Source organism: Simochromis diagramma, unplaced genomic scaffold, assembly GCF_900408965.1.
Source record: "Simochromis diagramma unplaced genomic scaffold, fSimDia1.1 OVJJ01000293.1, whole genome shotgun sequence".
Taxonomy (NCBI): domain Eukaryota; kingdom Metazoa; phylum Chordata; class Actinopteri; order Cichliformes; family Cichlidae; genus Simochromis; species Simochromis diagramma.
The window spans coordinates 23,822,332-23,837,286 of NW_024386801.1; the positions used below are offsets into that span (position 1 = coordinate 23,822,332).

General features: G+C 39.0%; 1 protein-coding gene across 2 annotated transcripts in view; it reads left to right on the forward strand.

The window, feature by feature from the left end:
* Positions 1-3,026: 3,026 nt before the first annotated feature.
* The window catches only part of LOC120730339 (proline-rich protein 5-like), a 44,962-nt gene continuing 33,033 nt past the window's right edge, over positions 3,027-14,955 (forward strand). Inside the window, exon 1 of one of the 2 annotated variants that reach the window (XM_040026682.1) lies at positions 3,027-3,267. The gene's annotated coding sequence lies outside the window, so the exon portion shown is untranslated. The remainder of the gene's footprint in view (positions 3,268-14,955) is intronic. The other variant, XM_040026681.1, reaches the window with a different exon arrangement.

The window sequence follows — 14,955 nt, forward strand, 5'->3', positions numbered from 1 at the left end:
TCATTTGGTTTAAAGCTCAGAAGAAAAAGGACAATTTAGCCATAACTCACATTTGCCTGAGCAAGAAACGTCTAGGATGCAAACTGCTAATGTGATGTCCGCCCTGGTCAAACTGCTGCAAAAGGCTGAGAGACTGAGTATAATGTAAGTAAAAACAGAATGCAACAATTTATAAATCTATTAAACCCAAAGATATGAAATGTTAAAACTGAGAAATATATTTATAAAGATATTGTCCACACATCTTAAAGATAGGTTGGGGCAAGTCTTCATCACCAAGAGTCTTCTGTGAAGCAATGCTGTTATAATAGATGCAGTGTACAGTTTAGGATTATCTTGCTAAAATAACGTCTTCAGTGAAAAAGATGTGATCTGTAAGAGAACGTATGTTGCTCTAAAGCTTGTATATACCTTTCAGAATTGATGGTACCTTTTCAAATGAGCAAGCTGCCATGTCTAAAGGTTTGACAAACAGTAAAGCTCAGAGATGCAGTAAGTGAGCACTACTAACAAGCTGGGTGGTCTTTTTCTTCTTTAGTCCAGAGAACAGGGAATGTTTTCTTCCAAATTGATTTATTTTTTCTCACACAATTTGCGTGTGCAAAATAATCCCAAAATGCAACAGTACAACATTCTGCCAGTTGGCAGAAAAATAAAAGAAGAAAAAAATCACACACATAAACCCTATAGTCACATTGTGTATGCACATAGTGGTGTATTTAGGGCTCTTTAAGTGTTTAATGGAAGTGTAAAAATGATATACAGTACAGTTAATTTACAATTTAGTACACTTGAGGTGTAAAAAGTATATTTTTAGGCATTTAATGAGTGAAGATCATTTGAAATAAGTCTTTGATTCTAGTTGGTCAAGGACAGATATTTATTTGTACTTCTTGTGGTTATCCAGCAGATGGGGATGTTTGTCTCTTTAAGATATTCATACCCCACATCCAGCGTTTCACCAACTTCTCTGACCTCCTCTTTTGTTAAAGTGATGTGCAGTGTGGCCTAAACCTGACCCAGTACCTTCTGTGTGCTGCAGCCATGGACACAGTAAGTTACTGTACAAACAGCTGAAAAACAAGTAAGCCAGTTCTGATGTGAGAAATCTGGTCATCATAGTATTTTTGTCATGTGGCCTTCAGTCCCATGTTGGCTCCCAAGGATGGGAATGTGAGAACAGTAAAGTCTCAGTCCAAGCAGGATTTCTGACATCATCACTATAGTAGTAATTAAGTCTCAAGTCTGTCCATAGATACTCTACGGTTTTTCTGAATGGTTATTAATATTTATCCAATACTACTTTTGCTGATGCCGCTGTATAGCATCTTAGTCCTGCTAACTACATAGCAATCAGCAGAAAGGCAGTCAAGATCCTAAACAAACAGTCTTTAATGCTTATATTTAGTAATATGTCCAACAACAAAAAAAATCACACTGTACTGCTCAAAACAAAACAAAAACAGGCACAAAACACTGAAAATAATACCTTCCTGTTGCTATTATTAGAAAACATTATCCTGACCCATCATGCAACCTTTTTTTGGCAATCCTTGCCACAGCAGGAATATTGAGTTCCTGAGCTGTGGAAGTAGCTGAAGCAAAAACTCAGGTGTGGGATTAAATCTGCGAGGCCACTGGACTTGACTTTCAGTTGGTCTTGATGTAATTCTGGCAAATCCTCAGGAAACTCAGTAGGAGAACTCTGCTCATACTGTGTACAGTGGAAGTGGGGTGCTGCAGACTTCTACTGAGGATATAATCGACCATGGAGGGATCCCCTCAATCCTGCTAATACGCCTTCTGTAGAAGATCTGGGACGGTGCCTCTGGTTTGGCAGACTGGGTTGCGAGTCCTATCTTTATGAAGAGCTACCATAGGTTGAGAGGCAGGTAACACCCTGGACGCCAGGTTGCCAGTGTGGTGCAGCCAAATACAGCATACCAGCACAAACCGTAGACAGGTCTCCAGGCTCTACCAGGGCCAGCACACACTGGGGCTATGCTTAAATGTGAATATACAAAGTCAAAAATTAACAATCATACTTAAAACATGCTGTAAAGAAATTTCAGACAATTTAAAACTGAAACTCGGAAACTCGTCTGCTCTTGATGTTCTAGTTTTTATTCTCTCAGTAGAAGACTTGGTGCTATTAAAGGGGTTCAGAGTAAAGATTAATTCTGAAAACAAAATTCAAACATCGTCTGTGTACAAGTTTGATATGAGGTCATCAAGGACAGTGTAGGTTTCAGTAGGCAGTGATTTCGTACCTGTTGATCCTTATCTGGATCCTATCTAAACTGCTCCAGAGAAAGTTAAGGTCACCACATAAGTTACCATACCTATACATCCTGGTAAGAAGTTACCACTGGCATAGTACAGAAAGCCCAGGGTTAACCCTGAACTTAGCTGGATGAGCCAGAATACTGCTTTGTACTATAGCCTTCTGACCTCAACATAATTAAAATACTGTAGGGCTGTGTATAAACAAAAGCCTGCAAATTTCAATTAACTGAAGCAACACTGTAAAGAAGAGTGTGCCAAAAGTCCTCCACAAAAACATGAGAGACTGATAAAGTCATACAGAAAATTATTACTCCAAGTTATTGCTGCTAAACATGTTTTTTAAGCTACTGAATCATGAACTGTGGTTGCTTTTGAAATGGTTATGTGTTCTAAGAATTAAAAAAAAAGTAATAGTGACCACTTTTATTCTTATATTGCTTTCTAATTAACCTAATAATTTCATGTAAATCACAGAATCAGGCGTAAAGGTCTTCTGAAAAAGGCAATTAATAATCCAACACTATATTATATATAGAATTATATAGAGGTTTAACTATATACCTTTGCATATCTCTGCTTTGTGCAACGTGTTTTCTGCGAATAAACTTCAGGTGCAAGTGTTGTGAGGTTGTACTGTGAATCCATTCCACCACAAAACTTGATTTCTAACAAATTCGACTTTTATTTTGAAGGTCACGCGTGGCAGCGTCGGTTGCAGCCGGTACTGCAGCCTGTTGAATGGAGGCAGCGGGAAGAGGCAGTTGTTCTCACTTCCAGTTATCAGAGAACCTGTGTGAGCTCCGTTTCTCAGTATGAGTTCTTAAGCGGAGGAAGTGTTTGTTTTTTTTAGAACGGAAACCCAAGCGATGCGCACACACAGCTGCTGATAACAAGAAGCGGCACATTTTATTGAGTCGCCTAAAGACCGCGGCTGTGTTTATTACTCAGAGCAGCAGCAAAAGGTGCAGCCAGTTTGCAGAGGTGAGTCCACGCACGAATACCACGAGGCTTATATCCTGTCAAGATGTTCACGCAGAACAGCGGCCAAACTCTGTGGCGTGTTTCTTTTTCTTTTACTGTGTTTTTGTGACCGGACGCATTTCATATCCTCTCGGGCTGGAATTCAGTAAAAAGTAACTTACGAAGAAGAGATCCTTTAAAATAGAAGTGAAAACCCCTTTTTAGGTCAAATAGATACAGCCCACTGAAAAGGGGAGAGTGAAGATACCTGCTGGTAGTTACGTGTGTGGAATGACCCACAGAACTTCATGTAAATAGGTATGCAGTCACAGACAGTTCAGCTCTTTACGTATAGTTACATGTAATGACTCTGGGGAGGCGTCGTGGATCTTATACCAGTAATTCTGTATGCCAACTTAAAGCATAAGATCGATAACTGCACCGCATACTAACCCAGTGTTTGTTTTTGGGTCAGTAGATGTATTTATAACTATCATTGTTGTGTTGGTACATACGTTTTTAACCGTTCGTGAGGCGATTTTTCTTGATACCAGTTGTACTTGTCAATGACATGAAGCGGATGGAGGAAACAGTAATACGTTATTTCATTCTTAGAACACGGGCAGATCAGACTTCTCAGAGCATTATTTAATGATCTTATTGCTGCAGCTCTAGATAGACTGAGTAATTTTCAAGTGCACTTATGTGAGTTCCTCAAATATCTGGGGATCGACCTGTCACAGAGACGTACAGTTTTGTTTTTTTTTAGGATGCCAAGATAACTTTACCAAGTTAGGCCTATAAATAGCTCACAGTTTGCAGATGTCAAGCAAGTGACTACTGTCACCTGTTACTTTGTAACCAGAATTGTTTAACACCAAGTAACTTTCAAAGTAAAAGAAAATAATGTATTGTGTGTATAATATGGCCAGAGGTAAGAGGGCCATTTATGGGGCAAGGATCAGCAGAGGCAGGCTGATGCTTGGCCTTGCAGTGTGGTGATAGTCTGTAGGTAGCATACAGAGCTTTGTAGATCCTGTTACTTTTTACTGTCTGACTGACAGGACGTTGGTACAGGGAGAACTCACTTGGCTATTGGTTGCTTGGAGAAATTCCAGTTTGACAAATGCCCTCATGGGTTTTTGGAGACTCTGTACTGTGCACTCTTACACTTCAGTTTATTACATTAGGATTAGGGGCTCACTAATTGGCACTTGGCTGATTTCTTTCTATTTTTTTTTTTTTTTTTTAATTTATTCAAAGGGCACTGATGAACAGCCCTCAGCCAGTGTCTCCCAAAGTATACAATAGCATGGAAGTCTGTGAACAGTTGAATCTAATTACAAATTTGTCATCAAATATTACAGTTGTTTGTTTGTTAGAATTTCAAACACCATAAAACTACCAGAGGGGTCATTTTAACCCATCCTACAACAAGATGAAAATTAGGTTGTTAATTTTCATCTAATTTTAAAAATTATTAATAAGAGCTAACAAAGTAAATATGTAAGATTTTGTTTCATTAGTTTTTGTTTTACGAATTGTTTTATTTTGATATACTGATTTTTTTTTAAATGATTATTTTATTAGAATTATTATTATTAGAATCAATAGAGTTCAACAAACAACACAATAGTTTACACACCTGAATAATGTAACTATTTTAGGAGAAGATGATCAATGAAAAGTTAATTTTGGATATTGGTTACCCTACTATATAAAAAGAGCACTCACTGTGAAACATTGAACAGGTCTTTGCCTATACAGGTGCTGGTCATAGAATTACAATATCAAAAAGTGAAACTTGTATAATGTATACCGTATTTCCCGGACTACAAAGCGCACCTGAATATTAGCCGCACAAGCTAAAATCAGGGGAAAATCCTGTTTTGTACATACATTAGCCACACCTGACTAAAAGCCGCTGGTGTTTCAATGTTGACTTATCATATGTAAGAGAATATGCACAAAGGGAATTGTCAGGAAAGAGATGGCTGTTTGGAGACACACCCCTTTTATTAATATTTTGAAAAACAAGTTATGGGTACATATTTGCATAACTTTTTAGGTATATGTACAAGTACTGGTAATTACAAGTACAAAACATGTACTGTGCTTCATAAATGAGTAACAAATGTAGTACATAACTACGGAGCCCCGCAGGGGACATGGGAGAAAAAAAAATTAAGACGGACTTTTGCGAGATCCCGAGTTAGTTTTGCGAGATCCCGAGTTAGTTTTGCGAGATCTCGCAAAAGTCCGTCTTAATTTTTTTTTCTCCCATGTCCCCTGCGGGGCTCCGTACATAACAATAACCTACAGCACACCAGAAAAATAGATTCGGACTACCTTTTAGGCTCAGGTGCAGTGACACGGCTTTAACAAGAAGAAAAGTCAGTCATTCACCACCATCTTCCTGCGCACTAAAACCACCAAAGTCCTCTTCTCCAGTGTCGGATACGAACAGGCTCAGGATGGCTACGTCATCCACTCTCAGCTCCTTTCCTTTGTTGTCACTTTCAAAACCAAACAAATCCTCGTTGTCAGTGTCGGAGTCGAACACCCTCAGAAGGGCCGTGGCAGTGTCCTCTCCATCATGCAGCAGTCCACCCCTTCGAAATCCGTTGGTGATCATGGATGTTTTCACACTTTTCCACGCTGTCAGATTCCACCGGTGGATTTGAGCATAACTTGCTTTTCGCAAGTTTATCGCTGCTCATCATCCACGCCTCCTGCTGAACGCGTAGCGCTACTTTCAAGTTTGTTTTTCGCGCTACTTGTACGGCACTATGTTGCCTGGCGGATGGACATGTGGCCAACATACCACTCTTGAACCCCGATACTGTGTGTCTGATCACATGCCCTTCCGCCAGGCAACGTAGTGCCGTACAACAGCGGAACAAACAAAACAAATCGTCTTACGATATGACAAAAATAATGGACAATCCATAGAAAAGCCGCACCTGACTAAAAGCCGCAGGGTTCAAAGCTTGTGCAAAAAGTAGCGGCTTATAGCCCGACAATTACGGTACATTCATTCCACACAGACTGATATATTTTAAGTGTTTATTTCTTTTAATTTTGATGATTAAAACTGACAACTAATGAAAACCCCAAATTCAGTATCTCAGAAAACAACAACAAACTTTATTTATATAGCACATTTAAACAGTGGTGTACCAAAGTGCTTAACATGCAAGCGAGTAGGATGAAGTAACAGGGAAGGATGAAGGCTATGGCAAGGTACCAAAACATGCTAGCAGGTTGAATGGCATTAAAACAAAAGCAAAAGAATTGCATAAAAGGAAACTAAGTGTAAAGGATAAAACAGTCAAAAAAATTAAAAATGATTAAAAGTAATTAAGAATAAGCCAAAGATAAGAATAAGCATTAAGCTAACTGACAAGCAGGCGTTAACTGGTAGAAAAGGCGAGGCTAAATAAATGGGTTTTTAACCGCGATTTGAAGGAATGGATGGAATCAGACTTGCGTATAGTGATGGGGAGGTTATTCCATAAATTAGGTGCAGCCAAGGCAAACGCGCGGTCACCTCTAGTCTTCAGCCGGGATCTCGGGAGTACCAAGAGTGACTGGGAAGATGATCTTAGTGCTCTATTAGGGGTGTATAATCTAAGAAAAGTAGAATATTACTTAAGACCAATACAAAGAAAGGGTTTTTAGAAATCTTGACCATCTGTAAAGTATGAACATGAAAAGTATGAGCATGTACAGCACTCAATACTTAGTCGGGGCTCCTTTTGCCTGAATTACTGCACCAGTGCAGCATGGCATGGATTTGATCAGTCTGTGGCACTGCTCAGGTGTCATGAGAGCCCAGGTTGCTCTCATGACACCATGAGAGCAACCATCTATCATGGTCCTTAAACCAGCTACTGGTAGCTTTGGCACTGTGTGCATCTCCATAAAGCTGCTCAGCAGCATGAAGTGCTCTAAAACTTCCTGGTATACGGCTGTGTTGATCTTGGACCTCAGAAAACACAGTGGAGCAACACCAGCAGATGACACCCCAAACCATCACTGACTGTGGAAACTTTACACTGGACCTCAAGCAACGTGGATTCTGTGCCTTTCCTCTCTTCGACCACATCTTTTCCTTCCCCTCGCCTCTCTACTAATTTACTTGGACACAGAGCTATGTGAACAGCCAGCTTCTTTTGCAATACCCTTTTGTGTGGGCCGGTGTCCCTGCAGGTTTTAGATCTCACCCTGGGTCAACACACCTGAATCACATCATTAGTTCATTGCCAGGCCTCTGGAGAACTTCAAGACATGTTGAGAAGGTAATTTATCCATTTAAATCAGCTGTGATGGATCAAGGACACATCTAAAACCTGCAGGGACACCGGCCCTCGTGGACTGGCATTGGGGACTCCTGTTCTAGACAATCTGTCCACAGCTGTTGTTTGCATTAATTTCTATATGGTCAAAATGAAATCATTGGGGGTTATAAGTATTAAGGGTTTTTTTTTTGTTTGTTTTCCTTTTTATCCCACAAACCCCAAAATTTGCTGTATGATGAATAAAACCATTTTAGGAAAAGTTATAAGAGATAATGGTGTTTTAATTTAAGTTACGTGACATTTAAAATGCAATAGGTTCAAAATGACCCCCATTGGTGTCTCATACAGTCTCAATCAAATATTTAAGACCACTTGAAAAATGGCAAAAAAATTTATTTGGCATGTTTGGATCTTAACAAGGTTCCAAGTAGAGTTTCAACATGTAACAAGAAGAAATGGGATTGAGACAAAACATTTTTGGGGCATGCTATTTATTGAAAACAACGCTTAAACTGAAACAGGCTGTTTTACAGCTGATCAAATGTTTAGGACCACACCTCCAAAAAAAACCCCCCGTAAACCCCCACAAAACAGAAATCAAAGTTCCAAAAATGAACTCAGAAATGAGTAGCTCCACCGTTATTGTTGATCATTTTAAATATTTGTTGCGGTGTGCTTGATGCAAGTGTTTCTATGAGGTGAGTGGGAACATTTCTCCAAGTGGTGAAGACAGCCGCAAGAAGGGCATCTACTGTCCAGAACTGTTGTCCATTTTTATAAACTTCCCTCGCCATCCATCTCCAAAGGTTCTCAATTGGATTGTTTTACCTGCCTAAGAACATCTGTGATATCAGGCAGGTACTTCTCTCAGTATCGGTGCAATATACTTCCACATTCACTGCATGTAGTTGGGGGAATTCCCTGAAACTGTATTTACAAAGGCTGCCTTGTTATGTCTGTAAAAAGTGGAACATGTAGCTTACTTAGATGAAGTTAATTTACCTGTTTTATTTACAACTGGAGCACTGGCTCAATAACTTTTACACATTATGAGCAAAGCCAATTGGCCACTCTAAAAGTGAACAAGTTCCATACGGTATATTTATTTGTATATATAATAGAACACTTTTAGAATTAGAGCAAGAGAATTATCTCATAGTTACCGTAATTGTTGGGCTATAAGCCGCTACTTTTTGCACAAGCTTTGAACCCTGCGGCTTTTAGTCAGGTGCGGCTTTTCTATGGATTGTCCATGATTTTTGTCATATCGTAAGACGATTTGTTTTGTTTGTTCCGCTGTTGTACGGCACTACGTTGCCTGGCGGAAGGGCATGTGATATGTACCCATAACTTGTTTTTCAAAATATTAATAAAAGGGGTGTGTCTTCAAACAGCCATCTCTTTCCTGACAATTCCCTTTGTGCATATTCTCTTACATATGATAAGTCAACATTGAAACACCAGCGGCTTTTAGTCAGGTGCGGCTAATGTATGTACAAAACAGGATTTTCACCTGATTTTAGCTTGTGCGGCTAATATTCAGGTGCGCTTTGTAGTCCGGGAAATACGGTAATCAGATAGTTGTCCCAAATGGGGGGGGGGAGGAAGGCACATCACAAAACAAACTTGGTTGCCCTTTAATATACTACACAAAGCTTTATTTTCTGTGGTATATTTTCTGTGCTTCTGATAACTTGGTGTGATATTTTCATTGCTGATTAGAGGTGGTAGACTGCCACTGCTTATTTCTATTTACTGGCAGATGTTGTGCAGCTTCGGTTAGGGAGTTTAAGAGATCTGTAACAGATTTTTGACACAAATAAGTATTACTCTGCTAAGTTAAAACTGTATTTATGTTACAGATAGGAAGGAGTGGTAATATTTTTCTGTCTAGCTCCAACATTAACGTTATATATTGGCGTCTCTTCATTGGCTCCAGATTCAAATTGAAAATCCTACTCCTTACATACAAGGTCTGAATAACCAGGACCAATCTTATCTCAGAGACATAGTACCATATCTCCCCAGTAGAGCACTTTGCTCTCAGACTGCAGGCTTACTTGTTGTTCCTAAGATATTTTGAAGCAGTATAGAAGGCAATGCCTTCAGCTTTCAGGCCCCTCTTCGGTGGAACCAACTCGCAGCTTTGATTCAGTGACAGGTTACCTCTATTTTAACATTAGGCTTAAACTTTCCTTGTTGATAAAGCATATAGCTGGGGATGGATCAGGTGACCCTGAACCCGGCCTTAGTTACACTGCAATAGGCCTAGGCTGCTGGGGGCTGTTCCTCCTTCAGTCACATTTTTTCACTCACCTTTGTGTTTATACATCACTCACTTAATCATTAGTTGCTATTAATATCTGGCTCTCTTCCACTGTGTGTCTTCTCTCTTCCTACACTCACCCCTTGTCGGTCACAGCAGGTGACACTGTCACTAAGTTCTTGCTCTTAGGGGGGGGGCGTTTGATTGTTGGGGTTTCTCCATATTATTGTAGTGTGTGATGTGGCACTATGTAAATAAAATAAAGTTGGAATGAATTAAATTATTATTAGCCACAGCTGCTAAGTTAATGATAACTTAACTGATGGCTAATAATAGTAAAATGGGTAACATTAATGTGGGTGCCAGCCAGATTAACATTTATGATAACTGTTTAATTATTAATTGTTGTTGAAACAAGAACTTTACTGACCTCAAAATTCCTTTTACACTCTTCAAGATGGTGGTTTAGTGTTAGTGTGGGTTTGGTGAGTTAGTGTTCACGTCTTCAGCTGCTGGTGATGGGAGGGGCTGCCTGAAAATCTGCAGCAGTCCCTTTGTTATGTGTCAGATGGAGGAGGCGAAGTTGGTACCGACGATGTCATTACTGTTGCAAAAGCATAATAGTCTAATCTATTTAATTAATAATTAACAATTATCACTAATTGTTAGTATAAATTAGTATCTTAAGTACCTACTCAGTACTTATGCTGCCTTTAGTGCAAAAAAACCAAAAACGTACCATTGCATTTTCAGAATTTAGGTATCAAAGGTTCTGTAAGTATTGGTTCTGGTGGCATCCTTATACCACAAAGTAGTAAACCCTAAACTGTTAGATCATCCATATGTTAACCCTGGGACTTCCTCAATGCAGAGGGCTCTATCCCGTGGATGGACTGGTATCCGGGGAATTTAAAATCTAGGTTTACACTTTGGCTATTTGTCACATTCCTGGAGTCACCCTCAGAGTAATTTTTGTTGCATAACGGAGTGCATAGTTCTGTTGGGAGAAACTGCTGCTCCCTCTACAATGTTGACATTGGTGGTACAGTTGTGGTCAGAAGTTTAAATGCATTCATCCTGGGTATGAGTGTCAGGTTAATGGTTTCCTTCAACCGTACTTTTTCTAGAGTGAAATGTTTGTACATTATACATCCTTAATTACTTTAAAAAAACAAAATTTGGGTGCACAATTTTAAATTTCTTTTAGATTTTAGAAGTTTTTTTAGAAGTCAACACTAGGGGTGGGCGATATAAACGGTATACGATAGAAACGATATAAATTTGGCCAACGATAGAGATTTTGACTATATTGCTCTATCGCGATAGCGCATGTTGATGATGTCATCAAGCTGCACATGTTATGGTCGAAAGCATCACAGCGGCTAAAACCATTATCATCTGCAAGTTATGCCGGGCGACAGTCATAGCAAAGAGATGAAGCACTTTTGAAATAAGGGGAAAGCCAAAAACTGCGCTTCCTCCACTTCTGTAACATTGATTCATTAATGTTGAATTCTCTCGCAGCTGTTCTAGTCCCATGTTGTTGCAATATATTAATAACTAACCTCGTATTGTGGATGAATAATCTCAGTTGTTCTCCTGACTGAAGTTTGGCCCATGTATAGCATCATGCTATGCGATTGCATTTGTCCCTGACCACCAGAATCCCTCAAGTTAACTTTTGATGAGTGGAAAAAAGTTGGTGTTCATCCTCCAGCTTTACTGTGCTAATGTTATGCTAACATAGCTGTGTCGCTAGCAATCACGTAGCACAACATGTTTAGATAGAAGCTAGCGAGCTAATTTCCTGTTAACTTCTAACTCCGTTAAATTTAATAAATTCTGTTTTCATGGATGCCTGGATGTTAAACTTAATTGTTACAGCTGGTAAAGCAGCAATGCGGATGATTTAATTAAAGATTAAAGAATTTAGACCGTTTTTAACTCTCAGTATTCGTTTGACTTTGGGACCTGAAGCGGACGGAGTTTTGGACCCAGATTACTCCGCAAAGCTCCTCACTACGGCAGCCGTAATGCTCTGACAATCCATCAAGCAGTGCACTTACCAAAGTTGTACTAAAACATTTCTGCACGCCAAAATCGGTTCGAGGTCAGTAAGCACAACCAGAATTCATACATAAGGCACACTCTCGATTTTTGAGAAAATTAAAGGATTTTAAGTGTGCCTTATAGTGTGGAAAATATGTTATACAGAAGAAAAGAATATATCGTGATATATATTGTTACCGCACATGCTTCAAATTATATCGCGATATGAATTTTAGGCCATATCGCCCAGCCCTAGTCAACACAGTGTCAAAAGTATGGATACAGGCTCAATAATTTACATAATTTCCTTCGGGATTAATAAAGTATTCTGAAAAATATAGATATATTTACATACACTTACTTAAATCTTTTAACAAGTGGTGCTGAAGATTCTAAGATGGCTTTTAAGTTGACGAGGCAGAGCCATATTAAATTCTGGTTAGTGATCATGTCCAGTACAACTGGTGATTTTTCTTGGATAGCACTCATTGGACTGACCAATTCTTAGAACAATGGCAAAGTCCAAGGGAGCCAACCCAAAATTACCATGGCATTCATGCCCATGATGAGTGTACATAAAATTCTGACCAGAACTGTATGTGGATAATCAGTATGACTTTCAACCTTTTTTTTTCTTCTTTTTTTTATCTGCTTCCATGTTCAGCATGTAGACGATCTGGAAAGACTAACGGTTAAAGAAAATGTGGGAACACCTAATACCTGTTGAGATGATTCACATTAGGCCAAGACAGGTGATGATCGTGTGAGGGGCAGACTGTAAGAAATTGACTAGGAAATTATTGAATTTTATTTAGAAAAAAGTTATTTCAGTGGAACATACTCAATTCCCCAGTGTAACTCTGTAGGCTAATGACTAAAAAAACCTGCACAATGATAGATTTCTAGCTCTACACAGATGAACTTCGTGTCTCAAAAATATAGGTCATCTAGCTAAATTAGACTTGGACAGAGGTTGGTGTAGTGTGATTTATTAAAGGATCCCTGGGTTTTGGCTTCATAGCCCAAAGAGTAGGGTTGGGTGATATTAGTTTAAACTTTAACATGGTTTGTGGTTACAGAAAATAGGGAAGAAAGTTTATTAATGCAGGCAGCTTGCAGACAAGTATAAGTAAATTAGGAGCATTTTCCATCCTTTTGTTTTCATAAGCTACTGTCAATAATAGCCCATTTCCTAATGTGAAGTGTGAATTTACTGAAACAAGGTGTTGGCAGCAGCATTTGACTGGAAAGGTAGTGATACACCTTATATTTAGTGACACTGTGCAAGTTACACACAAAAAAAGCCTAGGTACTGTTTTCCCTTGAAGTTTAACACTTTAGCTTGTCATCTTGCTTTAGTTATTGCTAACATTTTTTTATATCATGTAAAAATGTATAGCTGTATATTGCAGCTATTATGACAATATGATACAGCACAGTCTTCCCTAAAGGTTGACATCTTTAATGACTTTAAAAATCAATAATTTTGTGCACAAATGTGAATGTATTTTGGAATTTCTTACTAATAGTTGGTTTATTTTTGTCCCTTAGAACATTGCACTTCAGTAAGATGCTTTCAGTAGCCATCAACAAGCTTCTGGCTGGATAATTAACTAATATATGTTGTCTTGTGGGCTCAAGCATGCCTATCTATTTCTTTCTCTCTGACTCTCAGGATTTGTAATTGCATTAGTCTGAGTACTTTCTCATGACAGGGCTTCTGTTATAGGATTAGTCGTCATGCTAGCACAAATCAACACTTGCACACAAATACACAAGCACAAGAAAACTGACTGCTATTCTTTCACTGTAGGTCAGCAGAAGAATAAGTACCATTATATTTTCAGGATTTTGGTATGTCTTTGTTTGTTTTTGTAATGAACACTTGGTTTTCTTTGCATTGAGACTGGAAACAGCAAGTTAGTCTACCCAGATGTATCAAAAGCCACATGCACCTGGCAAAACTGTGTCCTAAAATTGCTTCCAATTCAGCTAAACTGCATCTTCAGTAACTCTTCTGGTAAAATGTATTTGTTGTTAACTGTTGGTTGTACAAATATATCTCTGAACCATGACTCTGATATTTATTTACATAAATCACAAGCTTATGATTTGGTGTCATTGTAAAAGCCTATTTTAAATGAACTATTAATGATCTTTACTTCAACCTAATTGAGTTTTCAGTGTCAGCTGGTTTACTTTAAAGAACACTAAACCCAAAATACATGGACGGAGGCATATTTCTTTTTGCAGTAGCATTGTCACTAATGTTTGGAGTTTCCACTTTTCTTCACTATGTTGCCTGCTCCATTAGGCAAAGCTGACTTCTGTTGACATGTGGTGGTTTGTGTAAAAATATCTTGATACCATCCAAGCCTATGGCATGTTTTGTTCATTGAAGTTGGATGATGCAAGTTACACTCAACATCACAGACTGATAAGCTGTAACGGTGGGGAAGCATCTGATGGAAGGTTTGGTGAAGTGGAGGTGGGTTGACCTTTTGGTTGATTTTTGGTGTGTACCAGATGGATTGTCATGGTGATAGTTATGCACACAGTGACACCCAGCAGATTTCTTCCTGAGTGAATCATGTCGTCAAATATAGACGCTTGTTGATTTTGACTGTGGGTAACACATGTTTAGAGACATTCAGCACAGCTCAAGTTGTACTGAACAGCTTTTTAATTCTTCTGCGTGCGTGCGTGTGTATGCATGCACACGTGTGTGTTAATGCCAACAAATCCTTTTAACACCACATGTGGTGAACGGTGCACAGATGGTCTCACTCTCACACACAACCTGCGGTCCCTGGCACACACCTTTTTGAAGCATTTGGAATGTCGTCTCACTCTCCCACATGTATCTGGATGATAAGCTGTTATCCATTTGGTTCTTCTTTTGGTCAAACATGTCAAACGCTGAGTATTTGGGATACAGCTCAGGAGGTAGAGCAGGTCATCTAATCAGAAGGTTGTTTTAATCCCTGGCTACACCAAATTATCCTTGGGCAAGATACTGAACCCTAAGTTGTGCTCTGATGCATCCATCAGAGTATGAATGTTGTGTGTGAACGTTAGATAGAAAGCACTTAG